The following is a 6,244-nucleotide window of genomic DNA, read 5'->3' on the forward strand; positions in this document are numbered from 1 at the left end:
CAGCGAGCCTACTCGTACATCTGCGATTTCCTTACGGACAGAACCGTCAACATCAGCACCGGCTCAAAACACACAACGCAAGTGAAGATGGGCACGAGAGGCACTCCGCAAGGGGCAGTACTATCCCCACTTCTCTTCAACATTGCACTCCTAAATCTCCCACCTCTTCTCAATCAGGTACAGGGCATACGCCACGCCCTGTACGCTGATGATATAACCATCTGGACAACCACGGGAAGTATGGGAATGATTGAAGAACAACTACAAACCGCGGCGACAACAGTTCAAAATTATGCCCGGGCGTGTGGACTAACGTGCTCACCCGAAAAATCCGAACTGCTAGTCTTCCGTCAACGCAAGAATCAAGACACCATCAATATCCGCGTAGACAACTCACCCATCAAGGAAGTTCAGACCATGAAGATACTGGGTCTGTACATAAATAACAACGGCAACAACCTTCTTGCCCTCCAGAAACTACGGCTCGTGAGCGAGCAAGTCGCCAGGATGATCGCCAGGATAACGACGCGCAAATCGGGGATGCGAGAAGACGATACTCTGCGACTGGTGCAGGCTTTCGTTGTAAGCCGCGTCGTCTACGTAGCGCCCTACCTCCGCCTTAAGAAGCGTGACATCAAAAACCTCGACATCATAATCAGAACTGCCTACAAGAAGGCCCTGGGACTCCCTCTTGCGACATCGACGGACCGGCTCTTGCGACTGGGTGTGCACAACACGATCGATGAGCTGATAGAGGCACACCTTACGGCGCAGGTGGTACGGCTCTCCACAACTCGAACTGGCCGACAAGTCCTGAGTGATTTAAACATCAATTGCCCCCGACAGCTAGACACCAAAACCGACATCCCAGCCTCATGGAGAGGACAACTCAAGGCAGCTCCACTACCCAGGAATATGCACCCTGATTTTCACCAGTCAAGACGACAAGCACGAGCCGAAGCCATGAAAAGACACTACGGCGGGCGCGAGGGCGTGTTCTATGTCGATGCTGCGGGTCCCGAGCAGGGAATGACGGCCGTCGCGGTAGTGCACCAAAATACAACAGTCGACGGACTAGTACTGGCTAGCCAGGACATACTGGCTGCGGAAGAAGTGGCGATTGCTCTAGCTGCAACACACACTAGCTCAATATACATTCTCACAGATTCACAGACAGCGTATCGCAATTACCTCAGGGGCAGGGTCGCACCGCTAGCAGCTAAAATCCTGCAAGATAGCTACATCCGTGGCTACCAACCCACACACAAACACTTAATATGGGTACCAGGTCACCAGGGCATCCCAGGGAACGAGAGCGCACATGCCTCAGCCCGAGCATTTCTCCCCCGGGCACCCAGTGCGGATGCCGTGGAACCTCCTACCCCACTACTAACTTACAATGACATACTTCAGCACTTAAGATTATCCCGTCGGGTCTACCCTCCGCCGGCTAAGACACTAGATAAAGGGGAGGAACAACACCTCCGAAAGCTACAGACCAACACTTACAACAACCCACGAAGACTGCATGCCATAGACCCGGAGTCATTTGACTCACAATGCAAATTCTGCGGGGAGAAGGCGGACCTGTACCATATGGTATGGGCCTGCCAACGAAATCAGGCGATCACTGTTAATAACCAGCCAACGCAGGAGGGGTGGGAGGCAGCTCTGTCCAGCTCGGACGGAAAGAGTCAAAAGCAACTCATCGAAAGAGCACGGACAGCAGCCTACGCCAATGGGGTTCCGGACTGAGAGCTCCAACCACGGCTACAACCTCCTAAACCATTTCATTAAAATATTTTCACCACCACCACTTCGTTCTCATACGTGATCCGGGGGAGAAGCGCTGCGTTCAAAGGGCAAGGCATCGCGCCGAACGGGTGGTGGCGTTCCTCCCTTCCTTTACGGTGCGGTTCGGGTGTCCACCGAGATGGCAGAGAATTACTGCGCCATTTCCTTTCCTCAAAAAACCTTGCGTTCAAATGGCAAGGCATCGCGCTGAACGGGTGGTGGCGTTCCTCCCTTCCTGTACGGTGCGGTTCGGGTGTCCACCGAGATGACATTAGGCCCGTAAACAGTTCATGCTTACTCTACTCTCGTTTACGGGAGAGGCATTTTTTTTTTCTACTTTCGTCGACTATTTCCGCAACGGACAATAAAACAATGATGTCTAGAAGACGTTGGTGTTTCATACAACATTGCTGCTTTTGTTGTACAGACGCAAACACGCGCTTGACCGGTAGCTAAGCAGCCGCGGACGTTGCTCCGCGCGCCGGATTATCAGCCCAGGGGAGGACGGCAACAGTGGGGTGTCGCGCAGCGCACGTGTTTGAGAGTATTTCTCCCTCTCCTGCCCGCTCCTCGTAAAATGGTGTATACACTCGTGTACAGGAAGATGTAATGAAGACGGTTTGGCACAGTCAGTGCTGCTCACGGCAGATGCATCTCTGTACCCCGCGAATCCACTGGATCTGGTGCGCTTTCAAAACTATTGCTGAGCAGACATTAGGAGGAACAGGATTGCCAAAGAGTGCGTGTGGGGTAAAATATTAATCCGCCGCAATTTCTCAATTAATAAGTATTCGTTGGCAGAAATATTGATGGCAGAAAAATGACCCCGCGAAGTTTGGTTCAAGCACACCTATATAAAGCGTTAAACGACTTTAAGACAATGCGCTCAGCCGGGAGCGCTCAGCACTAGGAAGTGCAGGAACAGATCTGCCCGATATTCGACTGCTCAAGGGCCTCAGTGTACATCAACGCATGGAGTCACCATGCACTTGCTTCGACTGAAACAGCAGTGTGGTAGGATGTGCTTTGATTTCCATCCTCTTTTGATTTAGTCCAATCTATTTAGAGGAAGCCCCCAAGGCGGTCTCTTTGTGAAATAAGAGTTATTACTCTTGACACATACAAAAGCTATAGCTTGCCGTTGTAGTAACATGAGAGCACTTGGGTGGATGATAATCAGTAGTTAATCGCTTGTTTGTTTGAATTTGCATATTAAGTCCTGCACCAGCACAGAGGGCCGTGCAAATAAATCACTTAGAGGCTCATATGAGTGCCCTTACCTTCAATAACCTGCAGCGAAAAGCTAGAGGTGGATATGACGCACTGAGGTGGCTCAGTGGTGTATAACTCAGCCGGGTTCGAACCCGGCTTGGAACCCGGCCGCGTTTCGACGGAAGCGGAACTCAAAAGGGCCCGTGTGCTGTGTGATGTAAGGTGGTCGAAATTATTCTAGGTGGCCGAAATTATAACGGGGCCTTCCACTACGGCACCTATTCCCCTCTTTCACTCTGGCCCCGCCGCGGTGGCTCAGTGGTTACGGAGCTCGGCTGCTGACCCGAAAGACGCGGGTTCGATACCGGCCGCGGCAGCCGAATTAGATGAAGGCGAAGTTCTAGAGGCCCGTGTGCTGTGCGATGTCAGTGCACGTTAAAGAACAGGCCAGAAAGCTGAGCTAGTTGGTATACATTCATTATGAAAAATCCAGGCGCTAACAAACAACTACGCACAGGGGACACAGCGCTTGTGTCCCCTCTGTGTCGTTGTTTGTTAGCGCCTGGATTTTTCATGTTAAAGAACCCCACGCGGTCGAAATTTCCGGAGCCTTTCAATACGCCGTAAAACAGCGCGCTTACACGGGACGAAGAAAGAAGACACGCACACATCAGCGCTGTGTGTGTGCGTGTCTTCTTTCTTCGTCCCGTGTAAGCGCGCTGTTTTACGGTGTGATCATGTACCAACTGGCCCGGCAACTATCCTTAATGCTTTCAATACGGCGTCCCGCATTGCCCAAGTTGCTTTGGGACGCTAAACCCCAATAAAGCATTAAAACAATCTTTCACCCTCACTTTCTTCCCTTCCCTTACGGCGCGGTTCGGGTGTCCATCGAGATGTGAGACAGTTATTGCGCCATATCCCTTCCTCAAAAACGAAAAGTGAGAGTTACTGAGTTCCACGAACTGCGCTATAATAGGTGGGATGTAAACTAACGTGTTGTAATGAATTTAAGTGCAATAAAAAGGTAATTAAAATAAATAGATCCTGTTTGAAAAGGGAATAGTCGTCACCTAAATTAGAAAAGGCGATTGTAGCCGTCAATAAACATTTCGTGTCCACGAAACGAACCACAAAGGAAAAAAAATTACAGAGAATGTTTACAACATACGTATAGAGTACGAAAGCACAGCGTGCCGATATGTGCAGAATTGGTCTTTTTCTGCTTAGCATTCATAGAACCCTGGCAGTCCTCATACCACTCCTGGTGCAGACGTACCCCTCCTGGCGCAGTGGTGCAGCGGTTAAGCCATGCGCCACTGCCTTGCGAGGGCAGGTGCTGCCACCGGTGGAATTGTGCGATCCAGGTTGATCTCGGGCAGACAAACTTCGCTAGACGATTTTGCTGCGCTCTGAACCTCCGGAATAGTGCTTTCGCACTAAAGACTTTGAACGAAAAACATCTTTCACTGAGGCAGCCTCAGCGAAAAATATGACTCACGGATTATGGCACTCTCATTATCTTACTTTTCCCCATATCTCTGCGATTGCTATTACAACATATGCCTTATGCATGTGGTGTTACAGGCACGCGGTAAACGCACACGTTTGCAGGTCTGTATTTATCAGCATGCAATATAAGCTCACGGGCAAGCTTCTGCCACCACCGTTGACACCACGAACCTTTCATTGCAAAGCCCTCAGGCCACCTGTTCACAGCGTTCCAGCGCCCTCTTGCTTTTCCTCATCGAATTAATAGAGGTTTGCATGACGCGATGAGTAACAACCGATAGGAAAGCTAATGCATGGTAGATATTGTTTCCAGCCCCATCTGGTTTGGTTTTGGTTTATGGGGGGTTTAACGCCCGAAAGCGACTCAGGCTATGAGGGACGCCGTAGTGAAGGGCTCGGGAAATTTCGACCACCTGGGGTTCTTTAACGCGCACTGACATCGCGCAGCACACGAGCCTCTAGAATTTCGCCTCCATCGAAATTCGACCGCCGCGGCCGGGATCGAACCCGCATCTTTTATGTGAGCAGCCGAGCGCCATAACCACTGAGCCACCGCGACGGCACAAGCCCCATCTGGGCCACTCGTGAGTGACGTCAGGACTCTAAACAGTACGCCCTTCGAGCGCTTTAGACAAATGTAGGACTCTACAACGTTACTCGTCGCTTATACCCTGCACTGTCCTCACATCATCATCAACGCCGAGCAACGAAGCCGATCGAGCCAGAGACCGCCGAGCGCTGTCATCTTCGATCAGACCGGTCTCTCCCCCTTGGCTCTTTCTTGACGCCGCCGTCCTTCGATCCGGGCAGGCCACTCGGCGCGACACAGTTTCCCCACACAGGCGTCGGTCGCGCGCGCGTGATATCCCGCCCTCTCCCATTATTTCGCATCGCGAACATCGGACAGCTCGCCTGTCCTCCCCTTCGACTTCGTGCCACGAGGGATTCACACGTTGAAGGGGCTCCTGAAACCGAGCTGGGCTTGATCTTTCTCTGCTCTCTCGACGAGGGACGCCGTCCTTCCGGGGATGCTAACGGCGCGGCTTTGGCGCGCATATGAAAGTTCAACGAGGAAGTTGCAAGCCGTAATCCGGATTCGTGCGGACGTTATCTCCACGAGTCGCATTTTGTAACGCTTCGTTTGAGTTTCCCTTGCTTACGTCCTTTGTTATTGGTGTTCTTTGCCGCGGCTTACGTCATAGGGAAGCCAACCCGCGACCAATGGAAGAGAACCAACAGGCAGGAAAGCAAAGCGAAACTTTACAAAATGTGGCGCATGGAGGCTCTACGCGCTGCAGGAAACTTTCGGAACTTCGCTAAAAAAGGCGTGATTTTGCATCACCCCCGTTACGTCCATCAGTTTATATCAGGCAAATGATGCTCTCGATTTAAGCTTCTCAAACCCACAGAGGCATTCTGTATAGAGTTGCATTTTTCTATTTCTGCTTTGTGCCTTGTCCTCTTGTTCCACTCATAGTTACAAAGTGAACTGTTCGTAGCAGTATTCCGGTTTCTACCTGTGCTACGAAATTGGATTTCCTCTGTATTGCAGCTTCAAACGAATCGCAGACGAGAAGTCTACGCCATCGGCACAAGGTCAACTGCGCAGAGCAGGCGGCCAAACGAAACCGCGGCATACTGAAAACCGTTTGCCTTGAATTTGAATGTCATAGGAGAAAGTCCCAAAAGTAGCATGGAATTCAAGGTACGTAATATTTAGCATTTA

Source organism: Amblyomma mixtum, chromosome 2 (genome assembly GCF_055824585.1).
Source record: "Amblyomma mixtum isolate Tamu chromosome 2, ASM5582458v1, whole genome shotgun sequence".
NCBI classification, from domain to species: Eukaryota; Metazoa; Arthropoda; class Arachnida; order Ixodida; family Ixodidae; genus Amblyomma; species Amblyomma mixtum.